The following is a 13,104-nucleotide window of genomic DNA, read 5'->3' on the forward strand; positions in this document are numbered from 1 at the left end:
GGGTGCCGCGCGGGGTTCCCTCCCCCCCGCCGTGCCCATTTGCATCTCAATGCCAGAACTGGGCCGAGGAGCCGGGCTCCATCTCGCTCACACCAGAGCAATAATTGATTTCAGGCCTGAGTAAGTCTATTGAGCTCAGCCGAGTTTCTCCAGATTTACACTGAAGTAACCAAGATCGGTTTGTGACCTCTCTGTAACATGGAACATTATTGCAAAGTATTTGTCCTTCTGCATTCACGAAGAGCCAAGGACACAATGCTGTGTCATATGCTAATAAGATACGGGAGCAAAAGCAAACGTAGAAGGATGAAGTAGATTTGAGTGTAAATATTCTATGGTTCTGAAGCAAAGTTGAACGGTATTTAGGTAGAGATGGATCTCACAAACGTAGTATATATAGAGCTAAACTTTCATTTTTGTGATTTCATGATTTTTTTTCCAAAAAGTAAAAAAAAAAAAAAAAAATTTAGACAAATACTAACTTTTCTCTTTCTCTCATTGAACTTTATGCCTTCATGTGAAGGTTCTTACCTTATTTCATAGTAATGCTGTGCTTTTTCATACTAAGAAATAATTCTTTGAATATCGTATTATAACCTTGACAATTAAATACAGCACTTTGGTAATTATTCATTCAGCTGTAGTTCTATTTTCTGTTGAAAAAACATGCCTGAATTCCTTGTAATTTGGGATAAACCCAAAACTCTAGAGTTCCTGTATGAAAGAAAAATGTGGTCCCACATGCTGGCACAGGCTTATCCTTTCTGTGGCCATAGCTAGGTCCATCCTGTACAGATTTTCTCCTGTGTTGCATTGCCTTCAACCACAATGGGATGGAAGAGATCCCTGAGTCTTCCTGACAATGGTACAGCACATCCACCTGAAACTCCAGAGCTTGTTAGGTTATTACTTGCCTATGCAGAAATAGCAGGAAGAATATCCGAAAACCTAAGTCTATAATTTGTTTTGGAAAGACTGACCGTAGTAGCCCAGTTCAGCACCAATGACAGTAAGATCCAGCACCTTTAGCCTTCCACCAGGGAAAAGAGGCAAAGTCCTGTATGACATTACTCCAGTCCCAGCTGTTGAGAATGCCTGAAATGGGAGATGGGTGGATGAACCACGTGGAATTGCTTGTCTGCTGGCCAACACACAGGCTGCCCTCCCTTTCACAGATTGTCAGCTTTTCTCGTTTCTGTTCTCTGTCCTGCCATTACTCACTTCCGTAACAACCTCTTCTACAGATGCTGGCAAATGACAAACATGGCAAGGAAATACAACTGGAAACATTTACACATTCTACATGCATAGCTGCATCATCACTAAGAAGAAAACAAATTTCTTGGCAGAATGGGTTTAAAGAAAGACCCACAAAGTTAAAGCCAGTTCTATGAAGTTCTGTCTTTCTGCTGCCTTTCACTCTCTCTTTTCCTGTATTCGATATTTCATTATTTTACTTTCTCATAGAGCAATAAGGCCAAGACAGTGAGCCCAGCTGCTGGCTACTAGCTGAGGCTGAGCCTTTGAGCTGATTGGATCTGACATTACTGTATATTTTACTGAAGACTTTTTAAGGTACCAAGTTTTTTTAGCTAGTAAATAAAAAGAGATGATTCATACTTTTCAAGAATGGACAATTTCCACACTCTCAGTGGTTCATACTAGCTGACTGAAGTATAATTCAGATGGCACTTGAGAAGAATTGACTTCCTAAAATCCTCACCATCCCTGCAGAGGTGCTTTGGTCCAATTTTAAATAGATATTTCGTTCCCTGTTTTTGTTCAGCTTTAAGATGCTACTCATTTTAGCGCATCTTCCTTTGCAAATCCCAGAATAAAATGTTGCAACTGCACAAGTCAAAGCCGTTTGAAGAGAATGTATTGTAAAGTTATGTCCGTGTTCTTTTTATACTATAAAAGTGCTGACAACACTTTGATGTGGAAAGGATGAGCTACAGTAATCTGAGGGGCTGCTATGAAAGGAACGACACGCTTTAAGCTGGAACATACAGAGAAACACACAGTAATGACAGCTTCACACAAAATCTAATTTGATTCCTTCTTTGCACCACAGTGACTCTTTAAACCACATCCACCTGCTAATGAGCAGGGAGGCTTCTGAGCAGAGGTCACCTTTCTCCCACTTTTGTAAAAGTGACTCCACCCCACTTGTAAAACCATCCATTCTGACCTTCTCTTCCACAACATTTTGTCTTTGGTGAGTTTGCTGCCACAGAAATCAAATCAAGAAAGGGAAAATTTAGTGTCTGCTTTTGCAATTGAAATTACTTCTAATTTTTAAGTAGGAATTACTTCTACAGATGGGGAAATCAGTTACAAATATTCCTAAAAAAGGAGACCTCTTCCTCTCTGATCTCTGCCCCAAATCCAAGTAATTAACAAATGCAAAGCTGGAATCCTGGAGTTTCAAGCAGGAGTAACATTAGACACATACTTGCAGATCATTGCTGAACCAGAAGTGATTTGCTGTGTGGGATCACGTTTTGGTATTGCCAACTCAGGTTGGGTAAGGCTGACTAAAATTGGTGAGAGCAAGAAATTTCAAGAGCAGAATTTTTTTCTGTACAGAGAAATGTCATACTCACTCTAACACCTATTCAAGGTTCATATTTGTCTGGGTTAAAGCTAAAAAGAGCAAACTTCCAGATTTAAGGCAAATGCTGAATTTTGAATGCTAGAAAATGAATGCCTCGAGTTATTTTTATATTTCTAAATGTTAGTGAAATATTTCCTAAAGCTCAGAAATTTGTCAGATTATTAATCAGAACAAAACAAATCCACTGAATTGCAAATAGTGCCCTGAATCCCTAGTGAAAGGCCATGCTGATTAGCTGTACCACAACTTCCCTGTGTTTATATTAAGCACAAAACACAAAGGACTCACCCCAAAGTGTCTGCAACTACCACAAGGCACCTAAAAACTATTTTTTTTATTTTCCCATGGGACAGTTTATTCTCCCACCCCTAAAGTATGTGCTGTGATGCTAACAGACTGGAAAAATAGACTCATGGAGTCAATGCTATGAAGATCCATAAAATAATTATTAAGAGAGTAGATCTTTATTTATTTGGGAGGCCAGTACAGCCTTTAAAATATTTGTACATGGATGCATTTGACAGATAAATTACAGCACGTTTCTTTTATTATTAGTAATTGGTTCCTAATTAGTTGTAATTCTAATATAAGGAGGAATAATTAAGTTTCTAAACTCAGTGAGCTAAAGAATGGACACATTCTGTGATCCAAAATGAGTTTATAATGTCCACGTAAAAATATTTAGTGAGTATGTAATGAAGCTGTGGGAAGCTGCAGGATGTAGACATCTCCTATGGAGAGAACAAAGTCACATGTCACAGAGTTAAGCTTCATTCTGGTGCTCTCCCACAACCAAGAGCACAGTTTTATTCTTTGGAACTTGGGAGTACCTAGGAATGCTATGATTTATTTCTTCTTTGTGTGTTTTATAGCACTTCCTCTTTCTCATACTCATCTCTATTCAGGCAAATCTGTGCAAGTCAGAAATAACCACATTTGGCAGACTGCACACTTGATCTGAACAACATCATCTTGTTACTGCATTCATGCCCTGGCACAGGTCTTATCACATCACAAGGCTTTCACACTTACCTACCAGTCTGAAAAGCTCTGCATACTGTCCAGGTAGAGTTCAAAGTGCTGACTTCCACCCCTAAATCTCTCAGGGGCCTAGGACCTCGCTGAAAATGGTCTGTAGAGATATTCCTGAGAAAGTGAGATCGCTCTGCTGAAGAGAGATATTAGCAAGACGTTCGGGGAGACCATGCCTACTATTTAAACTTCCTACTTCTGTTGTACATGAAGTCCTGAGCTGTTCCTGTGACAGTTTATTGAAAGTTATTTAAAGCAATGATTTGCTTACGTGTGATTTTTTAAATTTCATTTATGAGTTTCCACTTTTGGCAAACCCATGCGACGGGATTGAGAGAAAGACAACAAACTACCCAAATTTCTGTTTGTAGTAGATGTTTCTCGGTCAGGAAAAGTACTGATGACTCCTGACACTTAAAAAATGTTGAAAAGTTTTATCACTTCAGGATATCATAGTGTTAGAGGCTATTCATGATTATTTTTGTGTATATTTCATGTATTTTAGCAAAATACCTAATAGGCTTGGTATTTGTATTTTTACGACTGTGCTGTAACTAAAGCTGTTCCTTGTTTATTCTCTCTTTGTTCTTGTTCACTTCATGCTATCTATCTTCTAAGCAAACAAATAGTACTTCCTGCTGCCACCTGGACCACTGCCAGCTCTCCTGATGTCAACTGGCAAAGGACAAAAGCAGCCCTGCCATAAAGACCTTTGCTGAGAAGTGCCCTGCAGCCTCCTCCCTTTCTTCAGAGTGCCAGCAAAGATACCCTCTGCAAGCAGAGCTCTCCAAACTGGACCCATTAGAGGAATTCAGTCATTTAGTTACATTCTATTGTTGGGCATAAGATAAGAAAACCAAAATAAACTGTCTTTAAGCCATTCTTCAAACCAACATGTCTGGTTGCAATGCTGGGCAGAATTTTTATGTTTGGAGATTAATATACTGATGGATGGTTGACCTAATTTTCTTAAACTGCCCCTTCCTGAAAAAAAAGCTCTTGGGGGCACTGTTACACTACAAAAAGAAGGGAAAAAAGCTGAGACGAATGAGACGCTTCTGTTGTCAGAATTTAATTTCCCCCAATGATACACAGTGATACTATCAAGAATGGCACATAAGTGACATAACTACTGTTAGTAAATTTTGGTACTATGAAAACTCATCAGTGTCAAAATTAATCTCTACATTCAAGGTAATTTATAACTGGAGCTGAGAAGAAGTGTTACAATATCTTAGGGAACTTACAAAAGGATTTCCAGAAGTAACAGTTCATTAATGCTATAGGTAGGAGGTGGGAAAAAGTCCATATTACTGGTAAGAACTCACATGGTAGAAAACAGAGAAAGCTATTGAATTAGGTATGGAAAAAAAAATAGGAAAACATTTTAATTCCTAGAGAATCTGTGTCTGAAAGAAGAAATTCTAAAAATAATTAAGAACACACTATTTTTTCTAATAATTCTTACTCAAGCAACTTACCTACGGTCCAATGGTTGAAAAAAAACCACAACAAAATACCAAACCCTCTAATCCTTACTAAAATACACTGGCAGGAACATACACACAAAAAGAAAAAAAAATATTCAGGTTTTCAGTGTTCATATCCAAAAAAACAGACTACTTTCAAAGATTAAGATTATATCAAATGAGATTTTAAAATCATCATACAGTAAACCTAGTTTAAAGCTAAATCATCCAAGTAACAGTTAAGGAACATCTTTTATAAGTCTAAGTTACTTGATGCTTTTTGACCTGTGGTCTTTTTTAGAACTACTGAGTCTTACATGTATTGGATCAGGTGGGTGTTTATGCTTATTTTCAGCTCTGTTGATTGAGGAGGCTGTCTCTCCTTGCTTTAACCTACTTTCCCTGCTAAAGTCATTTTACCTTATAAGCCCCATGGAGATTTGAGAGGCAAAGCCAGTTTATTTCTACAGTGGTCCCACTTTGTACAGAAATATTGCCAAAGGCTCATTTGGAAACCCTTCTCATAGGAAATAGGAACATTTGGTACTCTGCAAAAACTGTAAGGACTCAACTCAAAATAGAAAGGTACAGTTAGCAACCATAAGAGAAGTGTACTGCTTTCCTTCAAATATAACATCTGAGGAGAAGGCTCCATAAAAACAAACCAAATAACTATTAATATTCATCAGGTATTCAAGCATGGGGTGACTCCAAGCATTAACTATTGGTTAATTGATAGTTATTATTTATAATATATTACAATATATTCTATTTCTGATGTGGAGTTTACCACACATTCTGTAGCAGAGTTAAAGAAAAATACTATTTTTGTGTGTACTTTTCATGTTGCATTTTATGTCTTAAAATGTAGAAGTCTTTTCTACATTTTCATAATGAAAAAGGATGGAACAGTTGCAATTACATATTTGGGAAAAAAAAACCCTTATTTTAAAAAAAAATTTGCACAAAATTGAAATATGTGTTGCTATGCTGGAATACCTCCTGTGCAGCAGGACAGAGAGGTGACAGTTGGAGGTGCCACCTATATCCAGACAGGGTTTTTATGAGCACTCTTCACAATCACTTTGTACCTTCACAAGGGAACAGCATCATTATTTTATGTGATCCCCCCAGCAAAGATAAAATATCTCATCCAGAAGGACTTCTGGGAAGAAGAGCATTTTTTGATAGTGTTCAACTGCACTCACGGTGTCCCCAGAAGTTTTGTGAAGTAAATACTTCACCAGAATTAGGACAACAAAGACGTATAACCATTCCAGTAACGGGGTGGCTGAATTTCCTACCCTGAATAGCTGTGAGGAATTGTGCATGGCCATGGTGGTGCAGGGAGGAAATTATCCTTGGCATTAGAATTTACCCTTAAAATAAAAAAATAAGTAATTTCTCTCTTGAGTGCAGTGGGGTCTTCAGATCACCTATGTCATCATACAGTCTGTTTTTATTTAGACCATACAGCAAATCTGTTCTGGTGTTTCTATTAATAGTTTGTTTCTTTCTTTATTTATATATTACTTACAGGAGTTCTTCATCAAAACAATAGTGCAATTAATTTGGCATTACTCCATTACCTGTGCCTCGGTGTTTGCAGATCTTCTGTTCTGCAGACCATAATGATAACAAAATCATCAAACAACAGTAAAGTAATCTTGCTCCTCAAGTTGCAGTATCCCAGCCCTTTGGAGAAATACAGCCATATGCCACAGGAAAAACAGTGCCCATTTTTAGCACAAGCAACACCAAGATACAAATCACATCACACGCAGTCAGAGTTAATTAAGTCAGACACCTACTGTTTGCCTATAGTTTGCAGTAGCTATTAATTTGAAGGTCTGCTGTAGTGCTAGGAAGAGATAATTAATTAATGCAGCATTTTGTGACATGATGAACACATTCCTAAAGGGGCTTGTTATGGTGACTTTTTCTGGATAGCACTGCTGCCAGTAAAATTTTAGACAATATACCACAGCGTTTAAAGGGGAAAAAATGCTAACAGGTCCATCTTAGACAAAGTAAAAAAGGTCAGGGGCTCTTACCATTGATTATACAGCGTGCAAAACCACACAACTGGTAAAACTATCAAAGGAGCATCAACACTTTGGCATTTGTTTTTGTTATTTTGAACAAGAAATTTTGGCAATTGCTGTGATTTTTTTTTTTTAATTTATAGTATGTACTTTTTTAAACATCACAGAAATTCTGTATTTTGTTTAAAATCATGTTGCATTATAACATGGTGTCACTGTCACTCCAAAGTAATTGCTTTTATCTGTTTAATGCATCTGTCTTATTGACTGCCGTATCTTCTTTTCTTGATTGAAGTGCTAACTCTTCCATTACACACCACTAGAAGACTCTTTGACCTAGGAAAAAGAGACATTCTTCTGAGTAGGCTAAGGAACAGTTCCTATGATACGAAATAGGATTGAAAAGATTAAAAGGAGAGTCAGGAGACATTGTGCAGGCTCTGTCAGTATTTAGACCAGCTCCATTAACAAATCAGGTAAGATCCTTGGATCACTTCACCTTGAACAGAAATGTTGATCTCACATAGTGAAGAGCTGCCCTTTGATAGAACTAAAATGCATCACTTCCAAGAAGATAATAGTGGCATCAGGTTTTGTACAATACCCAACAGTTACTGCAACACTCAAGTTTATAACTTGTTACTTTTCTTGTTAGTATACTCCCTCACCTTTATTGTTTCAAATATGTTATTGTTCTGTATATAGTAAAGCTCCCTGTGAAATATTTCAGGGGGTCTTCCCAGGGTTGTTATTCTGTTTCAATGCTGAAAAAAATGTTTTCAACCAACATTCTGCATTTTTTAATCTGCTGTAATTAATTCACATAGCTGGATATGCTGCAAGATCCAGGAACTCCAAAGGGTGCTCAATGTCCTGCCAACATCTAGATGTTCTGTCATGACATCACGACCATAAGAATAATCAAGAAACCAAACAAATTCAGAAGAATTAATGAATACACTGGTTTTGTAACTAAAATAAGGCAACTTATAAATAGTCAGGTCCTTTCCATGCATTATGACATACCATCTACCCACCATGTGTTTGTGCTTTAATCTCACCTGAGATCCATTGGGAGCAGCCAACAGCTCTGGTCAGACAGCTCTGGTCAGACAGCACCTTTCCCTCAGCACTGTTAAAGAGATAAAAGGTGAGAACAACATCCAAATGTCAGCTCAGCAGTGGGAAGCAGCTATGCTAACTTGTCCTTTAGTTCAAGGCATGAGTGGCTGCATCTGCTCAATGACATCATCACAAAAATGCAGGAGGAACATGACAGAAGGAACAGGACACTGTATTTTTTTTCTTTCACCTTTTGTGCAGGATAAACTACAGGAAGAACACATTTTTCATTTCTAGCTTGGAAAAGCAAAGCTGTGGAATGGCCTAGCCATTTAGCCACATTTTTAGAAGCTTGTAACAGTTAATTCATTGGTCCTTGATACAAGACAAAATTTAGGTACAGTTTCCAGTATGGATAGAATATTCCTGTTTCTGATATCTTTATCTGTTTCCTTTCTATTTCAAGAGTAAAGTTTGAATAAAATTATATTTTAAGATTTCAGTAGAGAAGGATTACATCACACAAGTTGTGCAGGCTTAGCAAAGAATGTGGAAACAATTCCCAAACCACTAACCCATGCATTACATGATACAATCACCAGCTTAGTGCAGGAAGGCAAAGAAATAGTGCATTTATTAGCCTGTCCTCTGGTTTCTGGGCACAAACACACCTTCTAGCACTCATCATCATGATCCCACCACAGAGCTCTACTGTCCTAGCTCTGCACTGCAGAACAGCAGAGATTTTTTTTTTTTTCAAGGTCAGGAGATATAAAACTACTTCATAGAGGGTAAAAAAACAAAATCAGTACAAAGGAGCAAAAACAAAAATGAAAGGGATTTAGTTGCTAGAAAAGGATTTCAGTTGCTAAATAAGCTAGAGTTGCCAAATGATGACACAGCTCAATTCATGGTATAACACCGAAATTTTAGGCAGATATTCTAACTTCGGAGGGCTGGCTGTAGAGTGACACCTTGGTTTGATGAACCCTTGGAACTTTGGAAAAGAACCAGCACTCTTCTGCAGCATATAAGGACAAAGTGAAACTACGGCCGTGAAAACACCAGTTCACAGACCAGAGTGACCTGTACCTGCAGCATTACTTCTGGCTCACTCCATACCACTACGTAGGAATGGCTTCAAACAAACAAACAAAAACCCATTAACAACATTAGCAAGCAAAAACTCATTGTAAAAACAATTACTCTTTTTTGCCAATCTGCATTCACAGTGCCTTCCTTTTTCTAAATAATTGCTTAGTCTGTATACTAATTTAAGGTTAGAAGATGCCTGAAGGGACAAGAATTGTTTTCAGTCCCAGAAGTGGCTGGAGAAGAGCATTGCCACAAAAGTGAAAGAAGGGAGATTTTAGCACACAGACTAGGAAGTGCTTTAAACAGTAGCTGGGTGGATTTTTTTACTACTATGAGAAGCAACTGGAAGACAGTCATTAAAAATAATAGCAAACATATGCGATGTGTTCTCACAGAGGAAATTGTGTGGAAGTTCCACATATGATCATCCCTGCCACTGGAACAGCTTCACTTTGACAAGGTTTCAAAACAAACTAGGAGTCTGCTGGTGTCTCCTTGGGAATAACAAATTTTGTGATGGAATGCGATGAGTGTCACCCATTTGAGGAACAAAAAAGAGATATTTCTCAGTATTGTAAACCCATAATATTCCAGCATTTACTAAAATGTAACGGTGAGGGGACTGCACAGCACGGATATTATATTCCTCTGAAACAATGGTATTTACGTGATGCAAGAGCTTTCTTCTTTCTCTGTCTCCCCCACATGTTGCTTCTTAACACAAGGCATCAGAGATAACTCCTGACACACAAAAGGTAGCAGTAGGGATTGCACATCCATGACCCACTCTGCTACTGAACAAGTTCAGCTGTGTTGTCTCCAGCCCCCTTTGCTGGCTCAGCTCACTTATCTGACCTTAAACCACAGAGGATGCAATTGCACATCTCAGCTGATGTGTGGAGTAATATTCCACAGCTGGCACATTCCAACAACTATCTGGAAACAAATTTTGAGCCCTGGACAACATTTTAATTCTACAGCATGCTAAAGGTCACACTGATTAACTTGGATGGGAATTAGCTGTGTATAAATTCCTTACTCCTAATAAAGCAGGCAGGGAAACCAGTCTCCAATCCATCATTCTGAGTTTAATTAATATAGCAATACTAACTGCAAAGACAGCTACCAGAATAAGGTATTGGAGCAGCTATCACTGCTTTTCCAGGAGTATTAGGCACTTTCAGTGAGCTTCTACAGCAAGCCTTTATTGCTCACTTGTGGAAGACTGGGAGTTGATGGAGCTACAGCTGCTTATGCCCGGAGAAACGCCAGCCCAGGGAGTGCAGCGTGTGGATGATTTTTAAGTCATATAATTTCAAGCACAATGACAAAAACTGCCATGGGAAAACAACATGACTAAAACTATGTTTCCTGTGGCTTACTAATGGACTATTCATGCACAACATTAAGCTGATGAATGTGAATTTGTTGGATGCATTACCCTTTCTCCCTTTGTGCAGGTTTCAAAGATTATAATTACGCTTGGTTTAATTACTATTAGTCTCAGTTGAATTTTCAGTTCTTTCAGCATTTTCCGTGTGTAAAAATTTATATTTAAAATTTGCCTTATCTGAAGGCAAACTTCTCATGTTGGTTCAATTTTGTATGAATTGGGCGTTACTGTATTTCAAAGTCTGATCATCATGCTTACTTAAGGAGAAATATTCTTTGTTGATAATTGCTGTTCTAAATACACATAAAGCCACTCAACATGGGTTAACTCTTGTGTGGTTTTGTCTTTGGATTTTTTTTTTCCAGACTCCATAATCATGCTCCATGCCAATTATAATTTACTTAAGACTGAGACAGAGGTAAGAGATCCTCACCATCTCTTACACTTACGGAGTAGCATATGGCTCCTGCAGGGTGATTAGGATTGCTTCAGTTGGATGCTTCACCTGAGTGCCTCCCAGGCAATTAAGGAGCCCCACATGCTGAGCAAGAAGCTGTGGAAGACACACCAGGCAAGAGAATGTGCCTGAATCCCTCCCTCTAGAAGTCAGAACCCACAGTCATAAATCTGCTTCAGACTTTGTACATTTGGGATTTTGAGTGCAGTAGATTCAAAAAAGCTGATCTGGGATATTCAACCTGCACTGCATCCTACCCCCTATAACTGCTCATTTAGGAAGTGCGGGCTTTGTCTTTTCACCCTCACAGAAATAAAACTTGAATCTCTTAAAGAATTTTGCCAAGCCACAAGACTAGACCCACTATAAAACTGAAAGCATTCTCCCTTCAACCTGATGAAGAATAAAATCTAAGTGTGACCCACTGCAGAAAAGGGACTGTAAGATGAGCAGAGGAAAAATGAGCCGAAGGGAGCTTCACTTTAGGGCTTTGTCTTTTCACCCTCACAGAAATAAAACTTGAATCTCTTAAAGAATTTTGCCAAGCCACAAGACTAGACCCACTATAAAACTGAAAGCATTCTCCCTTCAACCTGATGAAGAATAAAATCTAAGTGTGACCCACTGCAGAAAAGGGACTGTAAGATGAGCAGAGGAAAAATGAGCCGAAGGGAGCTTCACTCCATAATCCAATAGTAAAAGCATTAACTTAGGAAAGGAGAAAAGGGAAACCTCACTTCACTGCTTCTAGTCAGCATTAAAATGCCCTTTCCCTTGTTCAGTGAATCCCATTGCCCCAGCCCCTCCTCTGCTTTCCACATCCCATCCAGGAAGAGAACTAAAGAATGCAGTTGAAGTCATCCCATGTTATTTAGCCACTTTTAAATCACAAACATGTTTCTCAGAGGTTATCAGTTGTCTCCTGATGGGGGCACCTCAAAACAGAACTTTTTATTTCCCATCCCTGTCCTCAGGCTCCCTCTGAGGGAAAGCTCAGCTGTCCATGTTCTCTCTCTCCCAGGGCATCTGGAGGGACAGGCTGAGGGATGGTACGTGTGCCATCAGCCACAGGATGTCCATCTCAGGAGATGCTGCTGCCACATTGATGCCATATGCCTTTTTATTTCGTGACACCTGTTTGCACAGTGTGAGGCAGGAAAAAGATTACTTTCACAGCAGAATGGGAAATCATAGAATGTTCGCAGGCAGACAGTGGGTTCAGGGAATACTTTGTGAAATCATTTAACAATTCATATTGTCAGAACGTGTACAACCGTCCAAATACATGCTGTTCCCAGTCTCCTGTGTAAGCACCACATTTGCAAATCATTAAGGCAAAGAAATCAAATTCTGTAGCTAAAAGTTATAAGCAGGAAAAAAATCATGCACTTTTTCTGATTATTATTACTTAACATATCCTATCTCTGTGTTGGTTTTGAGCAGGGTGTGTTTTGCTTCATTGATTACTCTTCTTACTCTTGGAAGATAAATGAGAAAGCTGACTTTTATGAATTTGTAAATAAAAATAGCTATTCCCTCCTGAGGTGCAGAATATTTATATCTGTTACGATACACAACGTTACAATGGCATTTCTGGTCTTTGGAAAAGTTTGAGAACAGGTTTTTTCTCGTTCTGTGAACACTTTGTTGGGGTTTTAGTTTAGTCTTAGTTTTTTCCTGTTAAAGGAATTTTCTCCCATATGCATGTTGCTAGGGGACAAATAGCTGTACTTAAGAAAGACAAAAAAGGGAGTGGGGCGGGCCTGGCTACTCCTTTGTCTACACCTGGGTGTGGGGTCAGTTCGCTCTGAGCGTCCGGAGAGAGAAGCTGCAGAGAAAGGAGCTGCTGCTTCTTTCTTTTTGGCCGTTCTTTCTTCCTGCTGGAAACAACGCCGGGACCCCAAAAGCCGCTTTCCCTGCCCTGCTGGAGACCG

General features: G+C 38.8%; 1 long non-coding RNA gene across 1 annotated transcript in view; it reads left to right on the plus strand.

Moving 5' to 3' along the window:
- Positions 1-11,040, plus strand: part of LOC108447053 — a 49,823-nt gene extending 38,783 nt beyond the window's left edge. The window contains exon 2 of the long non-coding RNA XR_001862441.1: positions 4,268-11,040. This is a non-coding gene — a long non-coding RNA (uncharacterized LOC108447053). The remainder of the gene's footprint in view (positions 1-4,267) is intronic.
- Positions 11,041-13,104: the final 2,064 nt, after the last annotated feature.

This window comes from Corvus brachyrhynchos, unplaced genomic scaffold (assembly GCF_000691975.1).
Source record: "Corvus brachyrhynchos isolate BGI_N302 unplaced genomic scaffold, ASM69197v1 scaffold255, whole genome shotgun sequence".
In the NCBI taxonomy this organism is placed as follows: Eukaryota; Metazoa; Chordata; class Aves; order Passeriformes; family Corvidae; genus Corvus; species Corvus brachyrhynchos.